Raw genomic sequence first — 15,292 nt, 5'->3', positions numbered from 1 at the left:
AGAAGAAAAAAATGATCAAGAAATGTTCAAAATCCGTTTCTAGCACAAGCTGTATGAAATACATTTGATTTTTTACAAAGAACGCTTTATAGATTTTGCCAAGATTTATAACGATGATGGTTGAGACAAGCAATAAAGATACACTCAGCAATTTTAGCAAAATTTCTCCCAAACTATTGATTAAATACAATGGCTAATTTGTACTCACTGTGCCAATAAAACTGAACAATTCTGACTAAAGTTTTATGTTAACTCACATCAGTAAAATAGAAAAGAGTGAAATCCTCTCTCGAGTTATAATATACAGTTTATGCAAATATAGTTAATAATGTCCCTGAGAGTAAGACATACTAAGAGCAGGGAGGATAATGACAAAGTCCATGTCTATTGATGCCATTGCTTTGATTGGCTCTGCTAGATGAGAAATTAAAGCTGGAGGCAGGGGGCGGATTGTAGATAGTTGTTGTACCAGTTTTTGTTCTTCAACATGAGCATGCTTCTTTTAAATGGAGACTACATATTGACTGAAAAGTCATTATATTAATGTATTTTTACATATAATTAAACTTGAATATGAGCTGTTCTTTGATTCATAAGTTTAGTAAATAAAAGATCCCTCACAAAAGATTTGAGTTAATTACTACTCAGAACATACTAAGAAATTCAGAATTATTTCTATCACCCTTTGTTTATAGGATGAAGGAGCAAAGCTTTTTATTACCTGATATTCCTTACAGGAAATTCAAATATTTTATGCACAGAAGACATGTTATCAGTCTTAATATCCTGAATTTGGAGCCTAATCTTAGGAAAAGCAACATTAAGAATATTCAAGTTGACAAGACAGGAGCATAAATCCTCATCTTTCAAAATCGAGAATATTTATTACTGATAATATTTTAAAACAGCAATAATTAAAAATGATCATTATGAATTTTTGTTAAAAGGATTAAACAGAAGATAAAATGAAACATTTTTAAATGCAATTTTAGTATTTTTGTCAGCTTATTAAATAAAGCAACACATGTACCACCTTGAATTTCACATTTTAATAAAATGTAACAATTTCTTTAAGAAAAAAACTGTATTTCTTACTTCAAAGGCACATTCACATCTCTCTGTAGTTATGCCAAGTATTATCTCTATTATTCTTTTAGCACTTTAGCAAAAGTATTTTAGCAAAAGTAAGAGAAAACCAAATGTTTAGGTACTTAATAGGTATAATAATAATGAGAGAAGAGAGCTATAAACATGACAATGGCAGCTTCAATGAAATTCTGTAATCAAATCAGAAGTTATGCATGATATTTACAGATACAAATACTTAGAGATAGAAAGATTAAGTAATTTACCATGTATGACATAGTTGGTAAACCTAAGAGCCAGAAATTACATAAGTTTTGTCTGACTCAAAGTATGCTTCCCACTGTAACCGTAAGGCTTTTGCTTTAGAATGAACCAGTCGTATACACGCATGGGCAGGAGAAAAGGAGAAATGATGACTGACTCCCAGATTTCAGAACTGGAAAAATAGTCATGTTGTGGTATGTTCAGTATGTTAGAGAGATAGGGAGATAAGGCAAAGGAACAAGTTGATAATATAGAAAGGGACAAAGTGTCTGCTTTAGACCAGGTAACTTTGAGATGTCTATGAGACATTATTGTCAATTAGGCAGTCATATACACCACCCTGCAATGCACAGGACCAGTCTGGGCCATCGGGGTAATTTTGGGATTTGTCAGCATCAACATGATGTATACTGCCATGTGAATAAACAATATCAAATGGGAAGACAGATATGGTTGAAGGAAGACCCAAGACCCAGTTTGGGGATACTCATAGAATTCAAAGTTTAGAGGATAAGCAAAGAAGGGTTGGATGAGGTGGAATTGATCCAGAGAATGTGGTCCCACAGAAGTGCAGAGGGGTTTTCTTCAAGTTTGTAGACAGTGGTTAAATGCTGCCCAAGAAACATTGGAATTGATGTTGGAACAGAAGACAAACTGAGGACAAAGCAGAGGCTGACACCCCGCAATCCACCTCCCCCCCAATGAGATATATGTGACACTCCTTAGGCACTCCTGGCAGTCCTAAAACTAAGGAAAGAAAAAACAAATAGTTAACTCGTAGAACTCACAACACTGCAAGACTTGAGTCTCCCTCAGTTTACAAAAGTCTTAGCAATTAACAAGAACAAAGCATTTCTGTCAATAGCCTAGCATCCAGAAGGAAATATAGATACAATTAAACGTCCTTATAACCTGCAGCCCATTGACAGACACTTGAAGCCCACAGAGTATACTGTTCCTCCAGAAAGTTCTCAACTATCTTCATGTTAATGCCCTGTTAGAGGGAAAAACCACCTCAACTCCTCAATGACAAGGCCTCCCTTTCCTTGTAGGTCCTCTTTAGCATATGAAAGTCCTTTCAAAACCTCCCTTTTTCCTTACCTCCCCCAATCCCATAGCATATAATCAGCCATTCCTCACAACCCTGGTGCAGTAGTTCTTTCTGCCCACTGGTCCTGTCCCCATGCTTTAATAAACTACCATTTTATAACAAGATATTTCAAGAATTCATTCTTGATGTCGACTCTGGACTCCACCCCACTGAACCTCACCTGTATTTCCAAACTATATCAGAATGAATACTGAACAATGGATTAGATAGAACACACAGTCCAGAATATGTAAAGAAAAACCAGTCTGTCAACAATACATACTATAAATAATTGTAAAAGACGTAGTTGTTCAAAAGTTTTGGGGGTAAGTTTTTGGGATAAAAATATAAAACTCCTCTCATTCCATATAATAAATTAAGTCCAGATGAATCAAAGGCTTATACATAGAGATTTTTTAAAAAAAATTAATTATTATTCTTTTTGAGAGAGAGAGAGCATGAGCAGGAGGTGGGGTGAGACGTAGTAGGCAGAGGGAAAGAGAGAATCCCAAACAGGCTCCTCACTCAGAATGAGCCCACTCAGGACCCAAGAATAAATCAAGAGTTGGACATTTAACCAACTGAGCCCCCAGACACCCCAGAAATTTTAAATTATTAAAACAATGTAAGTACCGATATTCCCTAAGGCACTTTCCTTATTGTTTTATATACAGTAACTCATTTAATACTTCTGTCAAACTTTTTGTGTCTGATACAGATATTCTAAGTTTCTTAGATTATTGCAATAAACTCCTGATCATTCTTCTACAAAACTGAGGCATTAAAGGTTTATGAAATTTGCTCAATGCCACAGAACAATTTAGTGACAGATTTGGAATTTGAAGCAGCTAATTTGGCTCCAAAATGTTTACTTTAATCATTGTAGTATTCAACATACTGAACCACAGAAGGTAAAATGCACATCATTAATAAGAAAGGGGACATGATCTCATTGATATTAAAAAAAATTCAGTGTAATGTATGTCATTCCACAAATATATTGGAAACAAAAAACAAAAATAGAAATTCACTGAAATTACGTTTCAGGAAAAATGAAATTTAAAAGATGCACCCTTTTTTGGAAAGTTCTATTGACTTACATAACAAGAAAATCTTAAATCTGTAGCTTTTGACCAAATATTCTTTTTCCAGTTAAACAAAGTTTGTATGTGAATGTGTTCATTGCATTTACTTCTAAGGAAACAATAGTGAGTTTATGTGCAAAATAAATCTTTCACTTTACAAAATTGAATATGAACTCGCATGCATAGGACCGATAGGGTAAATATATACATAAAGCATTAATAATTATGATCAGTGTAGGGTATTTAATTGTTTGTGTTTTTAATTTTTTTTTTAATTTTCTTTGATAAACATGTCTGCTTTGGTCATTGAATAATTAAATTTACTTTATGGGAAAATATTGTCACGGTCCAAAAGACTTGTGAGCAATATAAAAATTCAGCAAAATGCAATCATTTACAATTGTGCATTAGTTGAATATTTAATGATGGTTGGCAATGCCAGTGATGAATTTTTCTAAGTACATTTATAGTATAATCCCTAAAGTATCACTGTAAGTTTACTGTATTATAACTGTCTAAAATTAACTGTCTAAATTGCCCATTAATATCCAGGTTCTCTTCCATTTGTATTACTTAAGAATTAGAAAAAAATCAGTATTACCAAACGATAGACATTACCAGTGTTAGGTAGCTACGGTAATGACAGGATAATACTTTGATTCAGGATGAATCAGAATCAGCACAGGAAAAAGCTCTAGAAGTTTTTATTCCTCTGAACATCGGCTCTGCTTAGCATTACTACCTTTTCTCAGCCCTTGAGAAAGTCTCTGCTGCTGGGCATAAAATCAGGGAAGCCAAGAACAATGACTGGTTCCCTTGTGAAAGCTCTCCGCTACTTCTAATTGCTAAGTCCTGCCAGTAATTTAAACATGACACCATGGAAAAGATTTGAAATCCAGCTTGATTAGGTAAGTTATTTTCTGTAAGAGTGAAGCAACACTGTCTCTTGGGACTAAAATATATGGATGGAAATCACATTATTGAAATACTAGGCTTGAGACTATCTCTATGAATGATTTTCACCTTTGAAATAACTGTTTTGGTCTATTAAGATAAACACCACACTTTCCTCTTCATGTTCCTTTAGTTGCATTTTTATCATGAAAAGTACTTCCTTGAAAGAGCCACACTATCTGAAAGATGCCACATGTCACATTGACTGGCAGCCATTTGAGAGTGGCAGAAGGCCAATAAATCATTCAGAGCTGGGAGTCGTTCAGAGCAACTTTAAAAATTTACCCTTTCTCCTTTCACAAAGTGCATTTCAATATCAAATAATGTTTTCTATTTAAACTTGTACATCAACCTGAATATTGGATTATGCAATGAAATGACTGATTTTGCAGTAATCCTTTTGAGTTTAGCTATAGGCTTATTATGATATGTGTTACATGACAGATTTGGTTCATAAACCATTAAAATTGTTAGTATCAAAAGCATATTTTAGTCCAAGTTTGAATATAAAGGAATTTATGAAATTGCCTAAATATTTTTAATTTCTGTACTTATGATAGGTTGATATTGAGGATTTAGAAGGAAATATATATGTATATAAAATAAGAAGCAAACAGATTAGGTTTTACAAGAGCTAAAAGGCAAGTTCTATGATGGACAGATCCCTCTTCAAGGGAAGATTTTTGTCCTGACTCCTGGGAGCAATGTCATAGGAGAGCCTTCTGCAGTCAACTCTAAAGATTGTGTTCTGCTGCAAGAGCTATCTGATCCCATGTTATGGCTTTCTGGAGCACATGACATCCAAACACTAACGGAGAAAGAAGTATAGAAATCTGACTATTTTGACTCCCCTTGGGAGAATATAGGCAGGTCCTTTCCAGAGAAACCCAGGGCTCATATTCTCCCTCTCCATATCCTGCCTCTACAGATGGTGTTCTTACGAGTGCTACTTAATAAAATTGTCAAATACCACATTCTCTCTTAGAGTTTGCAACGATATGTTAGATGTAGAGGTAGCGGTGTAAATTTTGCTTCTGGAAAATCTTTTTTTTTTTTTTTTTAATTTATAAAAGTAACACATATTTATTGGTTGTTTGGGTAGATTTCTGAAGAAAGAAAACAAGGAGGAAAAATGAAACATAGTATAGTTAGTATAAGCTGTTGCTAAATAACCAGTCTTCCCTATTTAGCAAATACACAAATTGGGTATATACACTATACTCCTTCCTCAGAGCAAAATCTTTCAATCTTATATTTTTGTCTGTGTGTTTACTAAAATCATTGCAGATTTTAAGGATCTCATATATGAAAAAAGTCTAAAAATTATGTCTGGATCCAGGTAGAGTAGTGGAGGACTAGCACGGACATAGGAAGCCCATTACTTTGGTATTTGATGAATGATATCATTGTAACTTCCAGATATTTCCATGAACTAAAATATATTTTTACATTTGTTATCCCTTTTTACTTACATATGTCTAATAGCTCTGCTTATGCCTTAGAAACAATAATAATCAATAATAAATTATTCATATTGACTCATTGTCAATAATCCATAGTGATTTATTGTTTTACTGTGGAGCAATTTAAAAACTAAGTTGCAATAAAAGGGAAAGGACATATATTAAAAGCTGCTTGCTTTGTGTAGTGGGTCTGGTTAATGACAGAATTATTGTTGTATGGAAAGGAGGTAGAATTAATCATTCAAGTAAATAGAACTGGAGTTGATATTTATCACTAATCACCTTCCCTCAAGCAGGGGCTACTCTTTAATTCACCTTTATATTTATAACCTAACACATTGTATATTTATGTTTTTTACTCTCTGTCTATCCCAACTGAACTTATGCTCCATGAGGGGAGGTTTTCTTGTCAGGTAGTGCACTCTTCTCAGTTAGCTCATTCTCATTCATTAGTACATTACTTGTTCTAGAATTTCTTCTAGAACTATTCCTATGATTTAGCAGCTATTTAAACGTTAATTATTGAGGGAACGGCTCCTATTTTAAAGAAAAGCTAACTTTTTAAATTTTATTTTATTTTATTATTTTATAAAAACTAATATATTAGTCTGGCAACAGAAAATACATGCTCACATCTGGCCCTGAATTATATATTAATAAAAACATAAAATATGATATACAATAGTTAAAAATATTTAATATTGCAAATATAATTTTAAACTATTTTAATATTATATGTATATAATTTTGACTCTTCTTCCACCATAATTATGGTTTGATGATAGAAAAAAATCATTTGAAATATTTTAATGTCTGGAAGATTTTTCTCCTCATACAGAAATAAATAGTGATAGTAGTTCTGATTTTTATATTAATTCAGTGTTTCACACAGCTTTTTAATCACAATATATAATGCATTTGAAAACTGCTTGTTCATATGAGTGCTCGCATTTCAGAGTGAGTGGCATGTGGGGGTAAGAGGGAGGGTAATGAAAGTCTTTACTCTGTGTACCTTCTTCCTCTAACATAATTTACTTTATTGATTTTCCATTCTCTACTCCCCAAGTAAAATTGTGCAATGGGCAATTGGGAAACTCTGGATACAAGGAGAGTTTAAAATCCAATGCTGAGACAAGAGGTGACTTTGTTTTGATTTTCCACTTAGAGTTTATAGTCTAATTAAAGAAAATGCACATATATCTAGAGATAATCATGGATAATAAACACATATAATTATCATTGTCAATGGATATTACAACAGCTGAATCACTGAAAGAAATGAAAAAAGATTATCAGCCTTATGTAAATCCATATTTTCTTTAAGAATTCCAGTTATGGTGTAAAGTATTAAAATAATTCAACACATTCAAACCCCATATACTTTGTGATCATTTAAAAAATGTATTCAAAAATATTTCTGTGTGCAAAACATTTTCATAATGATCTTATTTAATGAAAGTATTAAGAATAGTACTTTATAAAATTACATTGCACAACACAATTATTTCTCTCTTTAGAACACACATAATAAAATGTAATTATCAGTGTTTTTTCATAAACATGAGTTTTAGTGGTGTTACTTGGTCCTGTATAATAAAGGTACTTTTTTTCTTAAAGTAACCATAGCACACCATTTCTTTCTTAGGTCAGAGAATATGATTATAGTCTAAGTAGTTGGGATCTAAAGATCATTTAACAAGTACAGTGAAATATTTCAATCACCTAGAGTTCTAGACACAATTTTGGAGATTTTTATTTATTTTCTGTGCATATGTACAGCTGACAGTTCAAGAGTGAACTACACAAAATTTTTTGCAAGTCTTCTTTTCTCCCTGGAAGGCTTTCCTACGAATACACCTTCTTCCAGAGTCTGTCCACTACTCACTTATTCACGTCTTCTTTTCATGTGGGATGGTATTACTTATATGATTGGTGAGTTACCTGGAAGGAAAGCCTGAGCCCATGTTTTTCGATCTTTCCCTTTCTTTATCTTCACATAGAGAGCAGTTGCTGTGCTCTACATTCTACACAATGCTGCAGCATCAAAGACGGGGCTCCTGTATTTTAGCTTGTGTAGCCTTATAGCCTCTTAGGAAAGCTTATCTCAGGTGATAAATAAGAACACTCCTGTATGACCATCCTTAGACAATTTTTCAGATGATTAGTAGTAATAGAGCTGACGTTTTGATTTTTATCTGTTTAATCCTTGCTTCTGCGATTGTATTAATTCTAACATTGAATGGAGCAGTAAATTTCTATGTGTTACCAAACTCCAAAACACATTCGTGCATAATATAGCAAATGAATTATCATATCCCTATGTTCTTATAATTATACTGTCTTTTTTTTACTTTTTAAACTTTTAATCATTGATGAGCTTTCTTCATGCTGATATTATTTACACTATCAGATTCTGAATATCTTGAGGATGTAGAGTAATAAAAATATAAATTTCTGTTCCTCATCTTAGAGACTTAAAAAAAGTAAATTCTCCAAAATGGAATTTTGGAAAGTCATGTAATGTTATTTGTTTTATGTACTTGGTCACTATTAGTAGAATCAGTCACTTTTTGCCTGTTTTGACACATAAAATGTCTACTAATAAATTATACCTTTTTCTTTCATTGTTTTTTTAAATTTTACTCTTTTTACCTGTTAATATTTCATGTGTGTGTAGCATTGTTGAAGATTTAATTTGAAGTCATTATTATTTATGTTATCAGATACTGCTATTGACCTTTCAATATGCATGTTCCCATTCTTAGTAACAGAATCCCAGTTTTAACTAGGCACAATGTTACATTCCCCATGTTTTCCTATGTCTAGATGCAAGCCTGTTGAGATCATTTGTGTGTGACTTCTGAAATGGCTCGTTAAATGCAGTTTACCCAGCAAAGTGATAAGCTTTTTCAAATCTTTCTACCCTTTTTGCAGCTAGCCTGGCCTGCAGATGTGAAGGGTAGAAGTGTGAGGTTCCCTTTCTGATGAAAGCCATGTATTGAAGTTAGTGAAAGAGTGGGGTTCCTGGGGACTATGAAAAGGTTGCATACTAGCAATAGACTGCTGATTTATGAGCTTTTCTATGTTAAAAGGAAAAAAATTCTCCATTTTCTTAAGCTTCTGTAGTTGGATCCCCAAATGTTATTTCTAACTGATAGACATGCTCATACATGAAATGAGTGTTAGAAATTTGTTCATATATTTAATAATCATAATTCACTGGAGTAATACTCTAGGATTGTAAACTATAATATACAGGCAGTCTTTTCATGGAAACAGTTATGAGTTACAAGCTATTATGAGATATGGGATCTACATAATATCTGTCATTTCTTTTAGACAGGACTATTTACATGAACAAAAAAATCTGTTATAAGAGTGCTGTGTGTACAAATGAACAGTACTTCTTAAGACTGCATGATGATGGCAATGACTTTTTCTTTTCATTATATATATTTTGTGATTACAATTCACAAATACGCATCACTTTACTTGCAACTTTTGTTATCCCCAATGTTTTTGTTAATTTGATTAGCAAAGCAGCACACAATTCAAACAGCAATGTGTTATTTCTGCAGGAAGCCTTTGGGAACAGTAAAGCCTATCTATTGTGTTCCTTACTGCTTAAACACCTTTTATTTGATAATCTGTTGCAACACCGTATTATATATACTGTAGATTTTGAGGACATAGATTTCCAGATTAATGGGAAATTTTGTAATAGCTTTTCTAAAGCCATAGTTTAATATAGTTGCTAAAAGGCAAAAAAAAGAAGAGCCTACTCTAGATGTCAGGTTGAAAACCTCTTCTTTAGTGTGTTTTACAGTTAAATGCAGACAAGATGGCCTTATCACATGCAACTGTTTATGTAGTCGAGTTTCACTTCAGTAGACTTACTAGGAGGGAAAATGTCATTACAAATTTATAAATCATAAGTGAAGGATAAAAAAACATCTTTCAAAATGCTTGTAAGAAACATTCAAGTTGTTAGAGGTCCTTCCAAGTATTATATAACTTGTATATATAACTTATAACTTATATAACTTTTCATAACTCGGAGCACATGTGTGGAGTCATCCATACTGATTTTACCTGCTGAAGCTAGTAGAGTATTGTACTCTGATTATCTTGACAACAACATTCTAAGATATGCCCTCTTCTGATATACAATATAAAATGTTAAAAAGATATTTGTAAAGTTTTAAAAAAGACGTATAGAGATGCTGAACAGAAGATGACATTGATGGTGGTAGAGGTTAAGGCCACTTCCAAAGTGTTCACTCATTACAGCGCTTTGCCACTTTCTTTGCCAATTTCATATTTCTATGGACGCTTCTTTTTTATACATATGGTTTAAGAGTGAGAAGGGAGATGGAATAGGACAGAGTCAGTGTGGAGATAGGCTTGTTGGAATTCTGAGGTTGGCCACATCACAAAAGCGTGCTCAGGTTTGAAGTCAGGAGAGAATGAGAACTCAAAAGATGTTAAGGTTGCTTGTATGTTGATTTTGAAGTCAGATCAGCTTTTAGGCTGAGCAAAAGACATATACAAAATAAATCATAAACCTGAGTGGATTTAGCGAACTTTCCCACTCAATGCCTTTTCATCTTTCAGTGGTCTCTGCAGCCCATATGGATCAAAGAAGCCCCCAGTTCCTAGGAGCCTAGAAACCCAAGTCTTTGGCTTTTTATAGTTTTGAAAGGGCCCTGGAGGTAGAAAATAGGAGTATATTAATCTCAATGCTCTGCTCTATTCCTTTATGAAAAAGTTTAAGCTTTACCACATCTAATTTTTTCCAAATTGTTTTTCTTATGGCATCTTTGAGTTTAAATAAGGTTTTATTTTTTTTTATTTTTTTATTTTAATAAACATATAATGTATTTTTATCCCCAGGGGTACAGGTCTGTGAATCGTCTGGTTTACACATTTCACAGCACTCATCATAGCACATACCCTCCCCAATGTCCATTTCCCCACCACCCTCTCCCATCCCCCTTCCCCCCCGCAACCCTCAGTCTGTTTCTTGAGATTGAGTCTTTTATGGTTTGTCTCCCTCCCAATCCCATCTTTTCATTTTTTCTTTTCCTACCTCCCCCCAAACCCCCCCACCTTGCATCTCCACTTCCTCATATCAAAGAGATCATATGATAGTTATATTTCTCCGATTGACTTATTTCGCTAAGCATGATACCCTCTAGTTCCATCCACGTCGTCGCAAATGGCAAGATTTCATGTCTTTTGATGGCTGCATAGTATTCCATTGTGTATATATACCACATCTTCTTTATCCATTCATCTGTTGATGGACATCTAGGCGCTTTCCACAGTTTGGCTATTGTGGACATTGCTGCTATAAACATTCGGGTGCACGTGCCCCTTCAGAGCACCACGTTTGTATCTTTAGGATATATACCCAGGAGTGCAATTGCTGGGTCGTAGGGTAGCTCTATTTTCAGTTTTTTGAGGAACCTCCACACTGTTTTCCAGAGTGGTTGCACCAGCTTGCATTCCCACCAACAGTGTAGGAGGGTTCCCCTCTCTCCGCATCCTCGCCAGCATCTGTCATTTCTTGACTTGTTAATTTTAGCCATTCTGACTGGTGTGAGGTGGTATCTCATTGTGGTTTTGATTTGTATTTCCCTGATGCCGAGTGATGTGGAGCATTTTTTCATGTGTCTGTTGGCCATCTGGATGTCTTCCTTGCAGAAATGTCTGTTCATGTCCTCTGCCCATTTCTTGACTGGATTATTTGTTCTTTGGGTATTGAGTTTGATAAGCTCTTTATAGATTTTGGATACGAGCCCTTTATCTGATATGTCGTTTGCAAATATCTTCTCCCATTCTGTCAGTTGTCTTTTGGTTTTGTTAACTGTTTCCTTTGCTGTGCAAAAGCTTTTGATCTTGATGAAATCCCAATAGTTCATTTTTGCCCTTGCTTCTGTTGCCTTTGGCGATGTTCCTAGGAAGAAGTTGCTGCGGTTGAGGTCAAAGAGGTTGCTGCCTGCATTGTCCTCAAGGATTTTGATAGATTCCTTTCGCACATTGAGGTCCTTCATCCACTTTGAGTCTATTTTTGTGTGTGGTGTAAGGAAATAGTCCAATTTCATTTTTCTGCATGTGGCTGTCCAATTTTCCCAGCACCATTTGTTGAAGAGGCTGTCTTTTTTCCATTGGATATTCTTTCCTGCTTTGTCGAAGATTAGTTGACCATAGAGTTGAGGGTCTATTTCTGGGCTCTCTATTCTGTTCCATTGGTCTATATGTCTGTTTTTGTGCCAGTACCATACTGTCTTGATGATGACAGCTTTGTAATAGAGCTTGAAGTCTGGAATTGTGATGCCACCGACTTTGGCTTTCTTTTTCAATATTCCTTTGGCTATTCGAGGTCTTTTCTGGTTCCATATAAATTTTAGGATTATTTGTTCTATTTCTTTAAAAAAAATGGATGGGATTTTGATAGGGATTGCATTAAATGTGTAGATTGCTTTAGGTAGAATAGACATTTTCACAATATTTGTTCTTCCAATCCATGAGCATGGAATATTTTTCCATTTCTTTGTGTCTTCCTCAATTTCTTTCATGAGTACTTTATAGTTTTCTGAGTATAGATTCTTTGCCTCTTTGGTTAGATTTATTCCTAGGTATCTTATGGTTTTGGGTACGATTGTAAATGGGACTGACTCCTCAATTTCTCTTTCTTCTGTCTTGTTGTTAGTGTAAAGAAATGCGACTGATTTCTGTGCATTGACTTTATATCCTGACACTTTACTGAATTCCTGTATAAGTTCTAGCAGTTTTGGAGTGGAGCCTTTTGGGTTTTCCACATATAGTATCATATCATCTGCAAAGAGTGATAGTTTGACTTCTTCTTTGCCGATTTGGATGCCTTTAATTTCTTTTTGTTGTCTGATTGCTGAGGCTAGGACTTCTAGTACTATATTGAACAGCAGTGGTGATAACGGACATCCCTGCCGTGTTCCTGACCTTAGCGGAAAAGCTTTCAGTTTTTCTCCATTGAGAATGATATTTGCGGTGGGTTTTTCATAGATGGCTTTGATAATATTGAGGTATGTGCCTTCTATCCCTACACTTTGAAGAGTTTTAATCAGGAAGGGATGCTGCACTTTGTCAAAAGCTTTTTCAGCATCTATTGAGAGTATCATATGGTTCTTACTCTTTCTTTTATTAATGTATTGTATCACATTGATGGATTTGCGGATGTTGAACCAACCTTGCAGCCCTGGAATAAATCCCACTTGGTCGTGGTGAATAATCCTTTTAATGTACTGTTGGATCCTATTGGCCAGTATTTTGGTGAGAATTTTCGCATCTGTGTTCATCAAGGATATTGGTCTGTAATTCTCTTTTTTTGGTGGGATCCTTGTCTGGTTTTGGGATCAAGGTGATGCTGGCCTCATAGAATGAGTTTGGAAATTTTCCTTCCATTTCTATTTTTTGGAACAGTTTCAGGAGAATAGGAATTAATTCTTCTTTAAATGTTTGGTAGAATTCCCCTGGGAAGCCGTCTGGTCCTGGACTTTTGTTTGTTTGGAGATTTTTGATGACTGTTTCAATCTCCTTACTGGTTATGGGTCTGTTCAGGTTATCTATTTCTTCCTGGTTCAGTTGTGGTAGTTTATACATCTCTAGAAATATATCCATTTCTTCCAGGTTGTCAAATTTGTTGCCATAGAGTTGCTCGTAGTATGTTCTTATAATTGTTTGTATTTCTTTGGTGTTGGTTGTGATCTCTCCTCTTTCATTCATGATTTTATTTATTTGCGTCCTTTCTCTTTTCTTTTTGATAAGTCTGGCCAGGGGCTTATCAATTTTATTAATTCTTTCAAAGAACCAGCTCCTAGTTTTGTTGATTTCTTCTATTGTTTTTTTAGTTTCTATTTCATTGATTTCTGCTCTGATCTTTATGATTTCTCTTCTCCTGCTGGGTTTAGGCTTTCTTTGTTGTTCTCTCTCCAGCTCCTTTAGGTGTAGGGTTAGGTTGTGTATTTGAGACCTTTCTTGTTTCTTGAGAAAGGCTTGCACTGCTATATATTTTCCTCTCAGGACTGCCTTTGTTGTGTCCCACAGATTTTGAACTGTTGTGTTTTCATTATCATTTGTTTCCATGAATTTTTTCAATTCTTCTTTAATTTCCTGGTTGACCCATTCATTTTTTAGAAGGATGCTGTTTAGTCTCCATGTATTTGCGTTCTTTCCAAATTTCCTCTTGTGATTGAGTTAGAGCTTCAGAGCATTGTGGTCTGAAAATATGCAGGGAATGATCTCGATCTTTTGGTACCGATTGAGACCTGATTTATGACCCAGGATGTGGTCTATTCTGGAGAATGTTCCATGTGCACTAGAGAAGAATGTATATTCTATTGCTTTGGGATGGAATGTTCTGAATATATCTGTGATGTCCATCTGGTCCAGTGTGTCATTTAAGGCCTTTATTTCCTTGTTGATCTTTTGCTTAGATGATCTGTCCATTTCAGTGAGGGGAGTGTTAAAGTCCCCTGCTATTATTGTATTACTGTCGATGTATTTCTTTGATTTTGTTATTAATTGGTTTATATAGTTGGCTGCTCCCATGTTAGGGGCATAGATATTTAAGATTGTTAGATCTTCTTGTTGGACAGACCCTTTGAGTATGATATAGTGTCCTTCCTCATCTCTTATTATAGTCTTTGGCTTAAAATCTAATTGATCTGATATAAGGATTGCCACCCCAGCTTTCTTCTGATGTCCATTAGCATGGTACATTGTTTTCCACCCCCTCACTTTAAATCTGGAGGTGTCTTCGGGTCTAAAATGAGTTTCTTGTAGGCAGCATATGGATGGGTTTTGTTTTTTTATCCATTCTGATACCCTGTGTCTTTTGATTGGGGCATTGAGCCCATTAACATTCAGGGTAACTATTGAGAGATATGAATTTAGTGCCATTGTATTGCCTGTAAGGTGATTGTTACTGTATATTGTTTCTGTTTCTTTCTGATCTACTACTTTTAGGGTCTCTCTTTGCTTAGAGGACCCCTTTCAATATTTCCTGTAGAGCTGGTTTGGTGTTTGCAAATTCTTTCAGCTTTTGTTTGTCCTGGAAGCTCTTTATCTCTCCTTCTATTTTCAATGATAGCCTAGCCGGATATAGTATTCTTGGCTGCATGTTTTTCTCGTTTAGTGCTCTGAATATATCATGCCAGTTCTTTCTGGCCTGCCAGGTCTCTGTGGATAGGTCCGCTGCCAATCTAATGTTTTTACCCTTGTATGTTACAGACTTCTTTTCCCTGGCTGCTTTCAGGATTTTCTCTTTGTCGCTAAGACTTGTTAATTTTACTATCAGGTGACGAGGT

This window comes from Martes martes (genome assembly GCF_963455335.1).
Source record: "Martes martes genome assembly, chromosome: 5".
Lineage (NCBI taxonomy): Eukaryota > Metazoa > Chordata > Mammalia > Carnivora > Mustelidae > Martes > Martes martes.
Note: the sequence above shows the minus strand (reverse complement) of the source record.